The sequence below is a fragment of the Erpetoichthys calabaricus genome, chromosome 1 (genome assembly GCF_900747795.2).
Source record: "Erpetoichthys calabaricus chromosome 1, fErpCal1.3, whole genome shotgun sequence".
NCBI classification, from domain to species: domain Eukaryota; kingdom Metazoa; phylum Chordata; class Cladistia; order Polypteriformes; family Polypteridae; genus Erpetoichthys; species Erpetoichthys calabaricus.
In genome coordinates this window covers 329988895-330010090 of record NC_041394.2, presented here as the reverse complement: position 1 = coordinate 330010090, position 21196 = coordinate 329988895, and the positions used below count along the sequence as shown (strand labels likewise).

General features: G+C 40.9%; 1 pseudogene; it reads right to left on the bottom strand.

Moving 5' to 3' along the window:
* The window catches only part of LOC114664440 (zinc finger protein 91-like), a 65577-nt pseudogene extending 58250 nt beyond the window's left edge, over positions 1-7327 (bottom strand).
* Positions 7328-21196: the final 13869 nt, after the last annotated feature.

Below are 21196 nucleotides of genomic sequence, written 5' to 3'. Positions count from 1 at the left end.
GTGAAGCATGGTGGTGGCAGCATCATGCTTTGGGGATGTTTTTCAGTGGCAGAGACTGGGAGACTAGTCAGGATAAAGGGAAAGATAACGGCAGCAATGTACAGAGACATCCTGGATGAAAACCTGCTCCAGAGCGCTCTTGACCTCAGACTGGGGCAACAGTTCATCTTTCAGCAGGACAACGACCCTAAGCACACAGCCAAGATATCAAAGGAGTTGGTTCGGGACAACTCTGTGAATGTCCTTGAGTGGCCCAGCCAGAGCCCAGACTTGAATCCGACTGAACATCTCTGGAGAGATCTTAAAATGGCTGTGGGTCAGAGACCAGGAAGGAGAAGGCAGAGCTGGGGCTCTGGAAGTGAGTGCAGTGTAAGGCACTCTAGGGGCTGGTTTGCCCCACTGACTAAGCAAGTAGAGTGGGATGAGCGAGAGGTAATACCTCCTAATGGATCCGCGGAGTGACTGATGGAGCGTGATGGAAGACTGGAGGTGTGCCGACCTTGGACGGTCTGGCTGTGCAGCGTGGCGGCAGCCAAGATGGGGGTCGGCAGAAAGGAGTTAGTGCTGCAGAGGCTCCACCGGCAACGCATGTGATGGGTGAGCTGGGAAAACAGAAGGTGGTGGGCTGCAATCGGGTGAAGAGAGACTGCATTTTAACCTCTATTTTAATGGATTTATTTATTATGGATTTTATCTTCACGTTTCAATGATTTTATGGATTTGTTTTTTTAGAACACTGCACAATGGACATTTTTGGTTTTACTTTTGTGTTGGATTGTTTTTTATAATAAATGCACCTGAGCATTTTACACTATCCCCTGGCTCCATCTGAGATTTGTCCTCATTTGTCAGGTCATCTTGGTCATGACTATCGACAGTGTTGATTCAGCAGATTCCCATGTGGGAAGAGGGAGTCTGTAGGGGACCGGCATGATCCCGAGCTGTTTCGTTGTGTGGTGGGTGCGGTGACACGCTGTACCAGTGCATGCTCCCCAATTTCACTTCACTTGACTTGATTGAATAGTCAGTTTCATTATACTGATAAATGAGAATGTTACTTTGAATTTTTTTTCCAAAATGCTCGTTTGTTTATGAACTGCCCTACTCCTCAGACTGTGAGGGATAAATGCAATCAATACTAGAATTTTAGAGAAATTAATCAATCAAGCTGTCATACATGAGGTGTTCAATTTAAAAGTTGGCATTTTGTTATTTAATGTTTAAAAAAATACATTGCAGCTTTTTACTACAGAATTCACAGACCAACAAGCCTACATTTTCATGTTCAGAGAAAAGGCAAAAGAGCAATTCTCTTGTGAATCATCGGCCGCTCGCCTAACACTGACTTTGTATCTGACACTTACCTTCTCCAGAAGAAACGGAACAGAATTCTTTGTCAGACTCCAAATTTTCAGACTTCACTTGGATAGAATGATGACCGTTTGCAGTGAAGCCTGATCCAGTTACCTCTGGACACACGTACAGGGGGAGAGACTCCCATTTAAGTTCTTCTTTTTTAACACGGTTTACAGTTGCACTTTTCTGCCCGTCGATGCTCTCAAATCTTCCCTCAGTGTCTACTTTAATGTGCGTTTCCTCAGATTCACAATCCTCTTCTTTCTTAATGCTTGGATTCTCCTGAGATTGGTACACAAATTCCCATTCACAGTCCTCTCCCTTAATGTCCGCATTTCTTTCCTCCAGAGCATTTGTGAAATGGAGGCCCATGTGTAGTGTGTGGCACTCCATTTCCTCCATGTTGCTCCCCGCTTCTGTGCCTGCCTCTTCACACTTGCATCTCTGCTGGATAACTGGAATTCTCTTCTCCATGCTGTACATCTGCTACTGGAAATGGGAACTTCCTTTTCCCTTCCTCTGTAGACACAGCAGAGTAAAATTAGCATATGGAAACCTGAAGTGGCGATTCAGAACAACATACAACAGAAGTCACTTATTATGTAAGTGTGTCTTAATTTAATTTTATTATTTCTGGTATTTTATTCATCATATTGTGAGACCTGTTGAGACCCCCCCCCCCAATGGTGACACATGGGTGACACAGCAGTTAACGGTTGTTTGTCCGCTTGTGAGTTAATGGCAGGTTTGCCACACCACTGAGGAAACTACAAATTTGCAGCCCTGCTGTGTAATGCATCTGTCAGCTGGGGGTTGATGTGGGGATCACTTTAATTTGGCTACTGACTTGGCCTGCTTTTATTCGTTCTGTCCCCTCCCCTCCAGGATGACCCGATCCCAGCCACTGATCCACAGCTGCTGGACCGACCTGACAAGGGGGGCCTGAACTGAAGAAGGGAGCCAAGGCAGGATGACTGATAACATCACTGCTTGTTTGTGGTGTCTGTGTGTAGTGAAGTTGTAGCTCCCATTTCAATAAATACTCTGGCTGTTCCTGTTTTGAATTGAATAAAGCCGGTTTTCCTGAAGCCCATGGACTCGGCCTTGTCTTTCGGGTGCAAGACAGTGAGTCACAAGTCACAATATACTTCCAGTATTTCTATTTGAAATGTATTATTTTTCTTTTTACCTGCATGCTTTCTTTAACATCTCATAAAGCACTTTCAGCAGCATGTTTTGTTTGAACATATACTATAGAAATACATGGTGTTGTACTTGAGCAATCGAATACACTTTGATTTTTCTCTTATACAGGTGAATTTCCCCTTATGGAATAATCCATACAGACATTTGCTGTTACAGAAAAAGCAGCATTCGGACTCGGATGCAAATCCCCAACATCATTAAATGTGATACACATTACATTCTGCAAATGCTTCGTGAGCAAAACGTATGTGTACATTCACACATAGAGATGGCAGACAAAGCCCTGCCGGTCGCTGGGTCTGTACACGCGTACTGTTTCATCGTGAATGAAAAATCAGGGCTCTAAGCACTTAAGATTTTGGCACCCCCATCTATATCTACTTCAAAATATAAACAATAATGTAAAAAAAAATTGTATTTTTCAAAATGAACAAAATTTACAGTATGATGGAAAATAGTGTTTAATTTTGGATACTTCCACTTTATTCATATTTGAAAACATTTTCTTTTACTTTTTCTCATTGCAGTGTCTTTGATCAAATCCTCAGAACCAATCTTACATCTGCTTCTGTACTTAGCAGAGATAAGGCGTCCAGTCTGCCTTGTTGCCTAGCTGTTCTGTTGGGATTTTTAATATACTTCAACTAAGAAAATGAACGCTCAGCTGAGCAATTTGTTACCATTAATGTTAAAAACATAAGAAAGCAATTGTCTACATTTGGAAAGGCGCACTCAATATTGTCTTCTACAATTATTTTACAAAGATCAGCAGGACTGAATCTTCTTTGTACATTTTAGTAGCACTGAACGTATGACGCACATATGAGGGAAACTGCTGAAGCTCAGCTGAGAAATTAGTGTGCAAGTCCTCTGCGTAAGAATCAGTCACCTTTTGACAACACTGAGAGCACCTTTCCATTTCAGTAGATGATTTAGTGACATTATGTGTGGCACATCACTTAGAAAAGAATATCTCTGCTATTCCTCCCTGCGTGGAGTTTGCATGTTCTCCCCGTGTCTGCGTGGGTTTCCTCCGGGCGCTCCGGTTTCCTCCCACAGTCCAAAGACATGCTGGTTAGGTGGATTGGCGATTCTAGATTGGCCCTAGTGTGTGCTTGGTGTGTGGGTGTGTTTGTGTGTGTCCTGCGGTGGGTTGGCACCCTGCCTGGGATTGGTTCCTGCCTTGTGCCCTGTGTTGGCTGGGATTGGCTCCAGCAGACCCCCGTGACAATGTGTTCGGATTCAGCGGGTTGGAAAATGGATGGATGGATGGATTTCTTTGTATATCTCTCCTGTTCTTCTCAGCTCAGTTTCATGTTTGATAATTATTGTTAAGTCTGGTAACGCTGTGCTGCACTCACTCTCAGTGGACGACTGAACGGGACAGCCAACATAACCAAGATAAGCATGGTCCCGTGAGCATCGGTGGACCGTGTGGCAGTTACTAGATTGTAAATTAATTGTATTCCCAAGATTAGCATATATCATTAACCTCTATTATTACTATTTTATTATGATTTTTATTATTGTTATATATTTATATTATATATATATAAAATATGCTGTTCTACAGCACGATTAGAATCGTCTGAGTATTAAAGGTGTAGGTCTATTTTATAAACATATTTTATAACATTAATGTTAATATAGAGTATAACTATAATTATTATTATTCTGTATTAGCATTAATATGAACGATTTGTGAAATTAGTGTTAAGTATAAAAAATTAAACTATGATTATACAATTCAATGTTTATTTATACATTATTATATCTGTCTTTACACGTTTTGCACACATATTTAATAAATGTAATAAACTGCACCAAGAATGTTTAAAAAAATCATTCAAAAAATGTGTACGTGAATGTAAAAATATCTGCACAAACCGACACTCATGAGTAACGTTTTTAGAAAGTTCAAAATGAAATGCAAATCGCAAAGCGTCTGTGTGCAGACTCGAACAAGCTTTTGCAGAATACATTAACTGACAAGAGGTTGGCCCGCCCTTTCTGAGTTTTGGTAGCCAACACGAGCCAAAAATTGGTAGCCGATCGAGCCGTCATTGGCCAAATCTTGGTAGCAGAAACGGGTTGTGAATGGTCAATTCTTGGTAGCCGATAAAGGCTGCGATTGGCCTGGGCTTTCATTTCTTGTTAGAATCTTGGTATCAGAAAGCGATCTGATTGGTTTTAGCTACCAAGAATTACCTCAACTTATGGCCGCCCTTGGGGGAGAGGTTTTGGGGGCAATTTAGAATCGCCAATCCACCTAACCTGCATGTCCTTGGACTGTGGGTGGAAACCGGAGCACCCGGAGGAAACCCACGCAGACACGGGGAGAACATGCATACTCCACGCAGGGAGGACCTGGGAAGTGAACCGGGGTCTCCTTACTGCGAGGCAGCAGTGCTACCACTGCACCACCTCACCCCTTTCCCTTAATGCCCTTAATGCACCAAGTACAATCTTATTTTACTTAATGGCTAATCCAGCTGTGATCTATATTACTAAATGAAGGTTGTATATATGCACGGATGCCAGTGGCCAGAAGCACCACACGTGCACTGCGCGTCAGCACCCCAGAGTCAAACCCAGCGGCTTCCCACAGTCAATAGGTGGCGCCCAAACAACACAACACAACCTGTAAACTAAACTTCTGGTCACAATACAACCGCCACCCAAACGAGAACGCGCACAGCACCAGATATACAACCTTCGTTTAGTAATGTTTGTATATATACAAGGATTGCAGATGCCAGAAGTAAGCTGTGCACAATACAACAGCTGCCCGAACGCGAACACACACACCTTTTCGCGTCAGCTGCAACCGGGGTAGCGGCTAATTTGTTGATAAATGGTCTGACATGTCACTCTTTATTCAAGCTTCCAGTTCCAATCACGGAAACATCGGTTTCAACTATGAAAATGCAAAGTGACAGTGCAAATGAGATCCGTCTGGCAAAACTATTGATATTAGACGAATGTACAATGGCATCCAGTCATTTACTCAATACCATTGATAAACTTCTCAGAGCATTAATGGATAATAATATTCTGTTTGGAGGAAAAGTACTTTTATTAGGAGGAGATTTTTGACAGTGCTTGGCTGTTGTTCCGCACGCCATGCGTTCAGCTATTGTTCAGTCCAGTTTGAAATACGCAGAAAATTACTTTGAGAAACTAAGCTTGGTAGAGAACATGCGGTGTACAGATTCAGAATATACCAATTGGTTGTTGCAACTAGGATATAGAAACCTTACCAATGTGTTTCAACTTCACCCAGATATTATTCAAATCCCTCACGCCTTTGTTTGCGACGACTTGGTAACAAAGGTTTTTGGTGAAGCAATATCATTACACCAGATACCACTTTTGACACACCAAAGAATATTGACGTTGACCAGATAAATAAAGTGATTGCATTGCTTCCTGGAGAAAGCCGCGTCTTTCTAAGTACTGATAGTGTTAATTCTGAAGACGAAACTGACCATCTTAATTTCCCATTAGAATATTTAAACACTATTAACCCGGCCGGATTACCACACCACAATCTTACCTTAAAGTAGGGACAATAGTCATGCTATTAAGAAACCTTAATAGTAAACAAAGTTTATGCAACAGTACACGGTTGGTCATGAGAGTAAATATTACTGAGGCACAAGTGCTTACGGGATCCCATACTAGTAATACTGTTTTGATTCTCAGAATTGACCTTACACGTTCTGACCTGGAATTACCTTTTTAAACTTAAACAACGACAATTTCCCATTAACGCTGTATTTGCCATGACGATCAACAAATCCCAAGGACAAACCATGGACAAAGTAGTCATTTACCTATCCGAGTCTGTATTTGGACATGGACAACTTTATGTTGCCTTTTCGAGAGTTCGGCGTTCGTGTGACGTTAAAGTGAGGTTAAAGTAAGGTTTTAACTACTCCATACCAGGGACAGCTAATTCAACAACAGCAAACCATCTTTACCAAAAATGTTGTTTATAAAGAAATTTTTGATTAACTATTTTTAATTTACCATTTTATGAATTTTTTTGTTTCCAATTTAATTCAATTAAACTTTTGCACTCCGATATTTTTTTTACTTATAAGTGCAGCAACTCAAAGACATTTTGGACTTAAATGATATAACAATTGCATTTCAATTTTACTTTTAATAAATTGGTTAATTTTAGTACAAATATATTTATTTAATTAAATGAAAACTTTCACAGGACGCTCCCACCCTCCATCATTTTTCATCCCTCCAAAGATCGGAGGGAACAGAAAGTGATTGCCATTCTTGGATTTGCGATTCTTTAGAGAATCGGGGGTTTACTGGTGAAATTAGAAGCACTAAGAGGATGCTTCTATTTATAGACTAAAAACCTGTGTGACTAAGAGAATGAACATTAACGAACGACAATGGGCGTGTGTCTGGGCGACATAAATCGCAATTAGGTCTCAAACTGGACGTGCAGTGCACAGACACAGACCCGAATGCAGAGCGGCCAAGTGGGCGTGCGGAAATCGACTCCCTGCCCATCAGTCCTGAGCAAAAACACAGCGGACCGAAAGAAACGCCGCCGAAATTACTCTCGGAACTCAGCGAGTGAACCCCATGTATCTGTCTACCGTGGACTCCTCCGCTACTGCTGAGCCTTTGGTTTTATTCCTCACAGATATATTTTAAGTACGCACCTTTTCACGGAGTCGGCTACAACACACCAGCATTCACCACCTCTCGCGTTTTGAGCTTTGCGGTCCCTTTCCGTCGCACTGGTGACGTCATCGTCTTCCTACTTTAGACTTTCTTTTCTCCAATAATAAAGAAGGGAGCAGAGGTAGCTATTGAACTAACCTATAATTGTACTTCGTAATAACCTTACAAAATACAGATTTAGGTGTGATATTTACATGATATATTACGGTATTTTCCAAGTAAGATTATAAACTGTACCAAATAGAATTTGTACTCATTTTCATTACTACAGCTGTGAAAGGCAAAGAATATATATTTTTAATAATACTGTACGTTAGTCACTAAAGACATAACCATTATTACAATTTAAACAATTTTGTATAAAGATACATTTCCAGAATAAGTACGGAACAGGTTCAGTTTAAATGACTTTAAAAAATTCTTATATAACGTTTAGCTGGATAATATTAATGAACTAATTGAAATCATGCTTCTCTTTATTTACTTATTAATCCATATTTTAATGCTGTTGGTGGTAGGACTGCTGCCTTACGTGTCCAGAGTCCCGGGTTTGAATCCCACACCCAGATGTGGTCTGTGCAGAGTTTGGATGTTCTTCCCGTATTTGTGTGTGGCTACTTGGCGACTCCAGATTGGCCTCACAGAGAATGTGCGTCCACAGTTTGTTCATGTTTTGCACGTATTCATTCTTCACGTGTCTGCCTCTCATTTAGTATTTAAATCAAAATCTTGAGTGATAAAAAAAATACTGGACTCATTTCCAGTTGTTAGGTGTGTGTTCTTTTTTTCTAGTTTTATAGGCGCTGCGGTATCAATTCGGGTATTTTTACACTCGTTTTTTTAGGTTAATGAATACGTGGAGGGACCCAGAAAAAAAGTAATTAAAGGGCAGAGTGTTGGCTCTAAGGCTAAGGTTCTGTGCCGGTATCCAGAATGTTGCCGATCTGAATCCACGTTACTGCCAGAAGAGATCCTGCTCTTCTGAGCCGTTGAGCCAGGACCTTAACCTGCAATTTCTAATACAAAATATTGTATAAGGCGAGATAAAGAACAAAACACACACACACACAATCGTGTGGAGGGCGAGCTGTTTTTAGTACGTGTGAATATTCTAGAAACCCTTCTCCATCTGTGTGCCAACTAGCGTTGTTGTGGGGTGCTACGTTCGGCTTCAGTAAATTTTTTTCGAAGACTCTTTCAACGCGTTTTGCCAATTTTGTCGGAAGATTTGGGCATGAAACGAGTTGCAGCAAAATTCGTGCCTCGTTTGCTCACGCCTGAACAATGAGACAATCGCTTGCCTGCATGCATGCAGTGCGCTAAAGGAGCAGTTGGAGGCTGACACTGATTTTTTTCTCCAAAACCATAACCGGAGACGATCCTCGGTTGCTATGGTTACGACCCCTAAACGAAGCAGCAATCCAGCCAATGGAAACCTGCCACTTCCACACGGCCCAAAAAAAAGGACGACTTTTTAAGTCGAATGTGAAAATAACGATCATCTGTTTCTTTGACGTGAGGGGGATTGTGCACTCGTGTGACTTTTTTTGTTTCTCCGGATGAAAATAATCCTCAAAGAGAAAAATTTTACCGTTGTGTAATAAAAATACACAAATATTTTGAAATAAAAAAGGGCAGAAGCCCATAAAGGGATCAAAATCGAAGAGGAAAAAAAACGTCTCGGTAAATGTATTTGCATCAAACGGAGAGTACTTTGAAGGCGACTAAAGTTTGAAAGTGTAAAAATAAATACACGATTTTTTATAAACAAATTACATTTTTGTTGTGAAAAATTAAGTAGGTTCAGGATTAAATTATAACCACTACGCTTATCTGGTCCAGAGGTACAGTAGATGAAGATGTCCAAAATTTATTTATTAATTTCTTCCAAATATATACAAATGTGAAGGTATAGTCTAAAATAAATAATAAACATAAATTAGCTATCACAATGTCAGTCAGTCAGTCATTGTCCACCCGCTATATCCTAACACAGGGTCACGGGGTCTGCTGGAGCCAATCCCAGCCAGCATAGGGCGCAAGGCAGGAACAAATCCCAGGCAGGGCGCCACACACACACACACACACACACACACACACACACACACACACACACACACCAAGCACACCCTAGGGACAATTAGGATCGCCAATGCACCTAACCTGCGTGTCTTTGGACTGTGGGAGGAAATCCACTCAGACACGGGGAGAACATGCAAACCTCACGCAGGGAGGACCCGGGAAGCGCTACCACTGCACCACCATGCTGCCCTGCTATCACAGTATCTTTCTCTTAAATGTGTAACTATTAACAATATTTTTAATAGGGTACTTTATTATTACACTAGATGGCGTACTACACTCAAGATAACATCAATATCGGGACATTGTTATAACGTCCATCCATTTTCCAACCCGCGATATCCTAACTACAGGGTCATGGGGGTCTGCTGGAGCCAATCCCAGCCAACACAGGGCACAGGGCAGGAAACAAACCCATGGCAGGGCGCCAGCCCACCACAGGGCATATGTACACTCTTGGGACAATTTAGAATCGCCAATGCACCTAACCTGCATGTCTTTGGACGGAAACCCATGCAGGCACGGGGAGAACATGCAAACTCCACGCAGGGAGGACCCGGGAAGCGAACCCAGATCTCCTTACCATGAGGCAGCAGTGCTACCACTGCACCACCGTGTTAGAACTATAAAGCATTTACTCAACTTAAATAAGTAAATTATTCCTAATGTATACATATACTATACTTGAGGAAACTGTAATTCCAATGCAGATAATATGTGTGAAGCTCGAAATAGCGTCTGTTCAACCATGCTTTAGTTTCCTCAAATCGTCTATAGTTTAAAAACTGTACTGAAATATCACATATATCCAAATTAAGAACTTAAACAAATAAACGATATACTTTAAGAACAAACAAGTAAATTACATACACATATATAAAAGGCCAAAGTGCTTAACAAGATGTCAAAGAGAAGTTACAAGAAAAGAAATAGAAATAAGATTAGGCAAGAATAGTAAAGGGCAGCACGGTGCCGCAGTGGGTAGCGCTGCTGCCTCGCAGTTAGGAGACCCAGGTTCGCTTCCCAGGTCCTCCCTGCGTGGAGTTTGCATGTTCTCCCCGTGTCTGCGTGGGTTTCCTCCGGGCGCTCCGGTTTCCTCCCACAGTCCAAAGACATGCAGGTTAGGTGGATTGGCGATTCTAAATTGGCCCTAGTGTGTGCTTGGTGTGTTTGTGTGTGTCCTGCGGTGGGTTGGCACCCTGCCCAGGATTGGTTCCTGCCTTGTGCCCTGTGTTGGCTGGGATTGGCTCCAGCAGACCCCCGTGACCCTGTGTTCGGATTCAGCGGGTTGGAAAATGGATGGATGGAAGAATAGTAACAACAACAAAAAAAAAATCTACAGTCATGGCCGAAATTATCGGCACCCCTGGAATTTTCCTTGAAAATGCACCATTTCTCCCAGAAAATTGTTGCAATTACAAATGTTTTGGTATACACATGTTTATTTCCTTTATGTACATTGGAACAACACAAAAAAACAAAGAAAAAAGGCCAAATCTGACATCATGTCACACAAAACTCAAAAACCGGGCTGGACAAAATTATTGGCACCCTCAACTTAATATTTGGTTGCACGCCCTTTGGAAAAAATAACTGAAATCAAGCGCTTCCTATAACCATCAACAAGCTTGTTACACCTCTCAACTGGAATTTCCGACCACTCTTCTTTTGCAAACTGCTCAAGGTTTCCCAGATTTGAAGGGCGCCTTCTCCCAACAGCAATTTTGAGATCTCTCCATAAGTGTTCAATCGGATTTAGATCCGGACTCATTGCTGGCCACTTCAGAACTCTCCAGTGCTTTGTCTTCAACCATTTCTGGGTGCTTTTAGAGGTATGTTTGGGGTCATTGTTCTGCTGAAACACCCATGACCTCTGACACAGACCCAGCTTTCTGACACTGGGCCCTACATTGCGCCCCAATATCTTTGGTAGTCTTCAGATTTCATGATGCCTTGCACACAGTCAAGGCATCCAGTGCCAGAGGCAGCAAAACATCCCCAAAACATCTTAGAACCTCCACCATGTTTGACTGTAGGTACTGTGTTCTTTTCTTCGTAGGCCTCATTCTGTTTTATGTAAACAGTATAATGATGAGCTTTACCAAAAAGCTCTACCTTGGTCTCATCTAACCACAAGACGTTCACCCAGAAGGATTTTGGGTTCCTCAAGTACATTTTGGCAAACTCCAGTCTGGCTTTTTTATGTTTCTGTGTTAGCAGTGGGGTCCTCCTGGCTCTCCTGCCATAGCGTTTAATTTCGTTCAGATGTCGACGGATAGTTCGAGCTGACACTGTTGCACTCTGAGTCTGCAGAACAGCTTGAATATGTTTTGCAGTTGATTGGGGTTGTTTATCCACCATTCGGACTATCCTTCGTTGCAGTCTTTTATCAATTTTTCTCTTCCATCCATGTCCAGGGAGATTAGCTACAGTGCCATGTGTTGTGCACTTCTTGATTATGTTGTGCACAGTGGACAAAGGAACATGAAGATCTCTGGAGATGGACTTGTAGCCTTGAGGTTGTTGATATTTTTCCACAATTTTTGTTCTCAAGTCCTCAGACAATTCTCTGCTCTTCTTTCTGTTCTCCATGCTTAGTGTGGCACACTCAAGACACACAACAGAAAGGTTGAGTCAACTTTTCTCCATTTTAAGTGGCTTCAGGTGTGATTGCTGTATTGCCAGCACCTGTTTCTTGCCACAGGTGAGTTCAAACGAGCATCATATGCTTGAAATAAAACGATTTACCCACAATTTTGAAAGGGTGCCAATAATTTTGTCTGGCCCATTTTTGGAGTTCTGTGTGACAGGTGTGTCCAATCATGAGATATAAAGCTATTTAAGGTGGTCAACGTTTTCTGTAGTTCCAGAAGTCTACTGCATTCTGATATAAGCATCATGACTCCCTCAGACAACACAGAATATCACAAATAGGTGGTTTTTGTGGGCAAGAGTCTGTATGAGACTGAGGGGGCATTCTGATTGGCCTCTCTTTGTGCTAAGTAAACCTACATGATTTTTCTGTACATGGGGCAAACACACCTTAGGGTCCAATTTAGATTCATATAATTTGTGGCTACATCTCATAACTTTTATTTATGCTACCATCTATTACGATCTTTTTATCACAAAGGAGTTTTCAATTTTCTAATGTGCTATACAAGTACCATAGTGGTTATCTCCCTGAATTGAGTTTTGCTGGGTTGGATATCTGCATTTTTGCCAGTTTTCAAAAAGATATGAATTAGGCAGATAAGTTGACATGCTATGTTACCCATACCACCAATGTCTTATTAATACTGTTTTTAATTTCTATGAGATTTATAGCAGATCACTAATGTTTAATCAGTTGGGAGAGTTTCTGAAGAGCTTTTCTGAAGTTTACTGTTCGAGTGAAATGTATTCTATAAATTAAAAATGTTCACCTGCACCGTCTCTTCATGCTTTCTTTTGCATAGGCAGAATACAGGCTGTCGTTTACCACTCAAGAAAGTCTTGAACTCCTCTGTCCAGTGGGCAAAAAGCTTGCCATGGCTGAAAAATGATAAATGAATAAAATTCAAATGCAACTACTATAAGACACATGCAATTAAAGATACTTACTTTTAAACAAACTGTATAATTAAAGTGTACTTATAAAATTTTAAAGCTGATTTGGCTATTAGTTAAAGCACTGCTCCTTGATTAGAACAGTTAAAAAAAGAGGTTTTTGCTTTTTGCTCTCAGATTAAGAAGTACAAATTTTAAATCTCCCATATAACTATGCATTATAAGCCATGAATGTATTTTCTACTGTGGAAAAATTACACTTCAAAGTTGAAAGAATAAGGAACAGATGGCACGATAAAATGATTGCTTCACAGCAATCACATTTAAATACTTGTCCAGTTCAAAGTTCTCCATCAATAGCAAACACCACCACTTCCGAAGGGCAGACATATCCAGCTGAACACAAAATAAGAACATTAATGGCATCGTTGATTTTCATTATTCATTTGTTATTTCTGAAAATTTAATTTAAACAAATAAAATTCTGACTATTGTGTAATCAAAGGGGGCATCAAGTGCTACGTAAAGGGCCAACTCTAAAAAAAAAAAGAATAAAAAATAATAATTAGTATGAAGGCAGGAAAAAAGCAAAAAGGACAAAATAACTAACATACATCTCACCATCAGCATGAAGATTCCACAGTCATTTCCATACGTTTGTTGGGGAAACCTCTTTTAGGGGAAAAAAAGAAACCAGTTGTGAGTGTCAATTGTTTTGTATCAACTTTTTAACCTTTGTACCCCACCACTTTTTTTTCATGTATTTCTATTGACCTAATGCGTTTTATATATATATGCACTAACCTTTTCTTTACCTAGTTTAAAACATATTTTACTACATGCTGTAATAATAACTAAAAATGTATTTATAAAATATAAATATGTAATAATTACTTCTAACTCAAGTCCAGTCTTTTCACTCCACTGCCCTGGATTGATCCTTTTTGCAAGATCCCTGTCAATTGTAGACAAAGACATACAAATCTAAACAAAACAGAAAATCCTATTTTAAAGCTTTCTGAAGGCTGGTCATAAGAACAAGACCGTCCCAGAACAAGGTCTGCAGAACATGACCTTATGCATGCATTAACAAAACAATTGAACAGCTTACCCAATGTTTGCTTACTTGAGGCCAGTCAAAAGAATATGTTGATCTCAGAATCACCAAGGTCCACAGAACATGACCTTATGCATGCATTACGCAAATGCATGCAAAACTCTGGAACTTCTGTGAGATTGGTCATAAGAACATGACCGTCTCAGAACCGAAATTAATTATTTCATTATTGTAACCTTAACAGAGCTGTGTATCTTTGAGCACCAAATCCACCGGGTGCCTGGACACATTTAGAATCTAGAAAGAGTATCTCTCTCTGCATTGGCTTCAGAACCTAAAGGAGACTTTCCTTCAATGCTGAATGAACACTGAAATAACTAAGAACAAAGGTAAACTATACTAATTAATCTGAAATACTCAAAAAAAAAATATCAAAAAATGGATCCTCAAATAGCATGATTTGTAGAAAACTGAAGAAAAACATTATGTTGAAGTTAGGTGAAATATTATTGTAAAGTGAACCCTAGTTACACACAACTGGAAGTGCCCTGGCGTCCACAGAGGAATCATGAGTGAGTCAATGGTGTAAACATCATTCTAATGCAATAAGGAAATAGGCAAGAAAAGTCAAATATACAGTATAAAGATATCAAACCAATTAACACATGAATAAATTAGGGTATACTCACAGGAAGACTTAACATTGGATCACTTTTGCTGGGAGGTAGCCAAGTTGGGACAACATACAGATCAGCAATGAAAACCCTTCTTCCCTGTGAAGTGTTTGGAGACATTATGTTGTCATACAACTAAAACATAAAAAAAAAAATTGCACCCACGTAAACTGTACCTTTGCATGAGCAATTCTTTCAATCAACTCCAAACAGCTGTTTCCAATCTGTAAAACAAATGTACAGCTCATAGAAAAATGTTCAACAGAGTAAAAATACTGTATATACTAGAAACTTTTGTTACAGATTACAATATATTAAGAATTATCTGTCAGGAAATGTGCAGAAATCAAAACTCACTGTAGATTCCATATCCTCATTCAAGCCCAGGCTCCTAAAGTCAGCACGAGTAAGACATGCTTTTGTGGTTCGAACAATAAGTTCTGTTCCTGGTCTCTCAGTGTCAAGTACATAGTCCAGCTAATAAAAGTCCAATATCAGAAATTAGATTAAAAAATATATATTTACTGAAATGCTGTATAATTTACATTTAATAAAACTAACCAGTTCTTTTTGAGTCGGGTGATACTGTAAGGTCCAGTTTGCATGACATGCAGAAATATTTTGACAATTTGTTATTGCATTTCGGATGCTAAACAATGGGACTATTGTGGCTGTTATGTGGGCTATATCATGGTCTGTGTCCAGTAAATTTACAAGCACCTTAAGTGATTTTTTTCCATGTCTGTACAATGCCTTAAAGTAGACTGAAAACAGACTCTGTTACATGGGGGACTCTTACCAAATTTTTAAAAGAATATTTTTCTCATGTCTGGCTAAAGTTTTCAGGTTTTTTGTGCTTTAACATGCAAGAGTTCAGTGCATTTTTGCACATTAATTATTCAGTCACCCTAGTTATATTGTAATAATCCACCTTGCATTACCTTCAAAAATAATTGCATTTTTTTAAATGTCCATCTAAATGCTGTTGGATTTTTGCCAACCTCATAGACTGTAGGGCAGGGCATAGTGGACAACAATACAAAGTGCAACAATTCGTGCACTGCTGTGGCACAATAGCCTCACGTCTTATGGAGGGGTGCATCTGTAAAAGGACAAAGAAACAACACATCTTTGTTTTATTAATAAGCTTAATAATCATTTTTACATCACTTTAATTCACATGATTTTAAATATGCTTCTGATATCTTAAGGTTGTAGACATGTGTCTATTTAACGGTAAGATAACGTGAGCTAACTGGCTAGTAGTCGCCGCAACTGAAAACAAACTCACTCCAGTCATCAAAGAAAGAAGTTACTTAATGCACTTGACCAAAACATTTACACTGCAATAATGTGTGTATGGCATGAAATAAAATTAAACATGTAACTATATAATTCGGTAAAAGAAATAATAAAACGTAACTTACCATTCGCATTGGCCTCAAAAACTAAGTTGCTGCTTGAGCCTTGGTTGCACTTCCTGTTGTGGCTGAGCATGCATCTGACATCAGTGGCTGAGCATGCATGTGGCTGAGAGTGTACGGTCTGCAGCCAGACCCTTCTCCGTCATCGCAGCCATCTTGCCTAGGTGGGAAGTATATCTCCGACTCGTCGTCAGAAACGAGAAGACAGGCCTCTGAAAAGTAATTAAAATAAGGTCCTGGCGAATCGGACGTTTTTGTGGCACATACCTCTGGATTCCGATTTCGTCCTCTTAGTTTATAGAGGTTGTCCTGTATGTCCGAAGCCCGACAGCCATCCCGCTGCCGTAATGCCCGGGTCCTCTCAGCATCAATCACTGCTCTGTCTTCTCCGCTTCCCGTCAGGTATGTCCATAACCGCTTGGCGTCATCTAGGGTCTGTTCCTTTGGGCATTCCCCATTCTTCTTCCCAGACTTCTTCCCCATCATGTACCGATGTTTATGGAGGCTTACGATTATGCAGCGCAGCCCACTGAGTATGGTGGGTTTTCTTGAGTGTCCTGACGCTGTCTTTTTGGGTTTCTCTGTTCCCAGAAAATTTATGTACAGGTCCTCTGCAAAAGACGCTAGAGAATCCTGCCGACTACGCCACTGTAACAGATAGAGGGCGCTATCGCTCCCTTGAACCCTTGTTCGAGATGCCAGACACCAGATAAAAGTCTAATATGACTTTATTTTATCAATAAACAGTGCACAAAGCACCCTACACTCCACAATACTCATATAAATATACAATAATCAATCCTCCACTCCCAGACGCGTTGCCACCCTTCCACCCAGCTCAGCTCGACGTCTGGAATTTCCCATAGTCCATGTGATTTTTAACACTTCCAGGTCAGATAAAAACTCCTTTTCTTCAACCTGGAAGTGAGTCATTCGCTCTGTTGCCGTGACTAATACGCATTTCCAGGTTATAGGTGAAACAAAAGTCTCTGGGCTTTCCTGCAGCATCCCCTGGAGGTTCCCATGGTATCCAGCAGGGCTGTGATGAAAAACTCCACTGTCCATGATGCCCTGCTGGAACTCGGGGCACCTCTATGTTGCAGGCAGGGCTCCACCTGGCGGCTTGGGGGTATTGGCTGGGATGAACGGCCGGCCATATTCCACAGGTCCTTGAGAAAAAACACATCATCTGAACCAATCTCAGCCCGAACAAACTGATTGATCAAAGATACACTGACAGCTTGCCCTAATGTCGACTGTCGGATAACACGCTCAGCTACTTTGACTACCTTGACTGGATCATCAGAAGGAATCATCAAACCTCCTTTGTTTTTTAATGTGAGCAAGTGGTAGCTTTGATAATGTGATGCTGATACAGCATCTGTTACCAAACTAGCACGGCACACATCACAGGACAGCTTTCCCAAAATCCCGTCTAAGTGCTACCTCCCACTGCTTCCTGAGGTGGATTTCTTTGGGAAACTTTCAAAGTTTGAGAAATGTTAACAGCTAACAACAATCTACATAGTTAGTGACTAAATACATTTAGCCAAAACGTTGTTTGGAGGCTCACTTGAGCACATAAATGCATATCTTTGCTAGCTTAGCCTGGCATAGCTAAAGTTAAGATTATAAAATGGGAATTTCTAATGGCCAAATATAACCAAAACAATTGTCCATCTTTACCTATGAAATGTAATCCACCGGGATCTGGTTTGGAGTATACAGCGGTTTGTACAATCCCAAGCAGCACTTGCATGAGGCATCTTTATCCATTACTTCATGCCACAGCAGTGCCACTCACAATATGGCGGCGACGTTGACGTACGATGCTGCTGATCATACGGCGTCTAGTAATTCTATGTCTATGCTGCATATGGGCACCCAGAGGCATTCCGGGTGTACCTGGTTCCTGTTCCAGCAGCACTTCCTGGTGTGGCGGAAGTGCTGCAGTCCATGGCTCTGGAACCATCCAGGCGCTCCCTGGTGGTGGCCATGGCCCCCCACAGGGTTGAGCTTCCAAGCTCCGTGGCCCCCATTCAATCCAGGGTGGCTGTCCTCTTGCGTCCCGGGGAAGATATTGCCCCTCTCCCGGCGTCCCAGTGGGGCAAGGTCGTCTATCACACCTGTTAATGTGCACTCAGAATGTGGAAAGAATGTTTGTTTAAAAAATACATTTAGAATACAGACATTTCAGAGTTTCATAGCTTTTCAAGTGTCTGCTCAAGTGAATAATATAAGTCCTTTCTTTGCAAGTGGCTTTGAAAATACAATGTTCACAATTAAACGTGGTGCACTCTGATTTATCACTTTTAGAATGGCCACGGCTTCACTGTGTTGTTAAAGCTCCTACGGTATTAAATAAAGCTAAACGGTCAAAGTACAAACACTGCACTCTTCTGTTGCTTAGATGATGCTAGCATTTTAATTGATAGTGCTTAATCAGAATATGTTGTTTTTCATGTGAAAATTTGCAGTGTCGTCATGGCTTGGACAATCTATACATTCGAGTAATTTAAACTTCAAAATAGGCATATTCATTAACATTCCTGGTATCAAAAGACTATATGAATTGTGACAATTCTGAAAAATAAACTAGTGCAACTTAAGTGAAACAAACAATTCGTGCCTTACGTTGTCCTATACGGCAGATTAATTATTCTTGAATTGTCACAAAATATTGACCAATCTTCTTAACTCAAAACGTCAGTGTTGTTGAATGTCACATGCCTCGGAACTAAATAAAATCTTCACAACGTAAGGCACACAATGAAAATGGGGTCGCTTTTCTTGATCTTCCGGAAGTGTAAGCCAAACCAATTAAATAAAAGATTATTTTACGTTATCATAACTTAAAGTTCTACATTTACTTTAAGAGCAATACTTGAGATCTGTCAAACTTGATATAACATTTTGTCTTAACTTTGCATCTCACAAAAAGTTAAAGCAACTTATTTTTTTAGCACTCCAAAACGATATTTAGATTTGTATTTTTTACAGTGCAGTCTTGAGTCTATCAGTGGCATGAAAGCTGAATGTGTGTTGAGTAAATATTTGACTTTTTTCCACCCTGTAACTGTTGCAGACCACCACCTGAGCCCCAAACCCCAGAGTGAATCTCACAGACATAAGTCCCATTCAAATAAAACTGATTTATTTTCACAGTTACCTTCCACAAAGGATCCAGTAACACAACCAGCCTGATTCTCCTCAGTTTCTCTCTCTTTTCTCCTTCACTACACTTCCCAGGCAAGCTTTGTCCATTTCCACCCGACTCCGACTTGCCTGGATGAGGTCAAGTGGCCTCTTTTATCTTAGATGCAGAACTACTTCTGGTGCTACAGCATAGCCCGATGGAAGTATTTCCAGGTCAATCGGTAGTCCCACCATATAGGGATTGTTAACCCCTTCAGCCCCCACAGATCACCAAAGGGCTGCATCAAGGTATTACAGGATGCAGCATGCCCTATAGGAGTCCGTGTGGGAACTTTAAACCAGGGAGATTCCCACCTAACATCCTGGGGGAGGAAATGTACCAAATCAAATGTCCTCCCCCATCCTTCCATTATATGGGCATCCCGACTGGGTATTGTGCCTGGATCTAACCCAGCCGGGATGACAGTGTATTCATTCTGACATCAGCATCCTTTGCCTGTTTTTGGTGAGGTAGGATATTCTTCATCCCCTTTTCTTGGACTAGCATAGGGATAGCCTCCTGTCCAGTTAAGGAACCACCCTTCTTACCAGACCAGCGGGGACACCTGCCCATGCGTATCGTCCATCACACTGGGTTTCCACCTGACCTTCTTGAGAGTGCTGTACCTTTTGAGTTGAGTGTTTGTTAAATTTGACAGACATAACACTATCATCCAGAATTTTTCATATGACCACTCTGATAAAATTAATTGGCCACAAAAAATTTCACAAACATCCAGTTTAAAAAAAAAAGCAATTGGTGGTCATGAGCATGAGAACTAGACACTGTTGAGACTCTTACCTTTGATGATTTAGTGCCTGAAAAAAAAGAGAAAACTTGGAAAATGTAATGGACCTGCCTGAAGTATATTGCGGAACTTGCATTTTCCAAGCAAACATTGTGCTATTTACAGTCAAAGCTCTCAGGACACAGACAACTGTTTCAAGAAGTGTTTCCAAATGAAAAAAAAACACCATTTTCTAGAGCATTATCCAAATATCCTAAGATGTTTTGGCCCCTTAGTTGATCTGGGGAGCATGAGGTTTGAATCTAAGCATAGTCTTTTCAAGAGGGTAGTTCACAATTCACACAATTTTTAAAACACTGCAGTTACTTTGGCAAGACAGAATCAGTTATTGTCGGCTTATGTTTTGGACTCACCCAATTATTTTAAGCCTTTATTACACCCTGGCAAAGTAAAGGTGGTCCAAACCCAGATCATTGAACCAAAGCTTAAGGATATTATCAGTAAAGAGTATCCAGGCCAGAACATGGGGTATCTCACACACATACTATAGGTTTGCGTGTAGTGGTTAAAGCTTTGGACTTCAAACCCTGAGGTGGTGGGTTCACACCTTACTACTGACACTGTGTGACCCTGAGTAAGTTATAAATGTGCATTATTGGCTGCACATTCAAAGTACTATTTCACTCTTATTGACTTTGGTACTTGTCGCCCTAGATATCTTTAATACAGTTAACAGATTTTGTCAACCTGCTGTTAAAAATCCTTATTTCTCTGTTTAGCACTGTAATCTAGTTTTGGACTATTTTCAGTCAAAAATTATGACCATATATCAAAGTTTCTCTACTAACCATTCCTCATCTCTGTCGACTGATTATACTTCTAAATCTACAGTTCATCCATCCATCCATCCAACCCGCTATATCCTAACTACAGGGCCACGGGGGTCTGCTGGAGCCAATCCCAGCCAACACAGGGTGCAAGGCAGGAAACAAACCCTGAACAGGGCACCAGCCCACCACACGGCACACACACACACCAAGCACACACTAGGGACAATTTAGAATCACCAATGCACCTTTGGACTGTGGGAGGAACCGGAGCACCCGGAGGAAACCCACGCAGACACAGGGGAGAACATGCAAATTCCATGCAGGGAGGACCCAGGAAGTGAACCCAGGTCTCCTAACT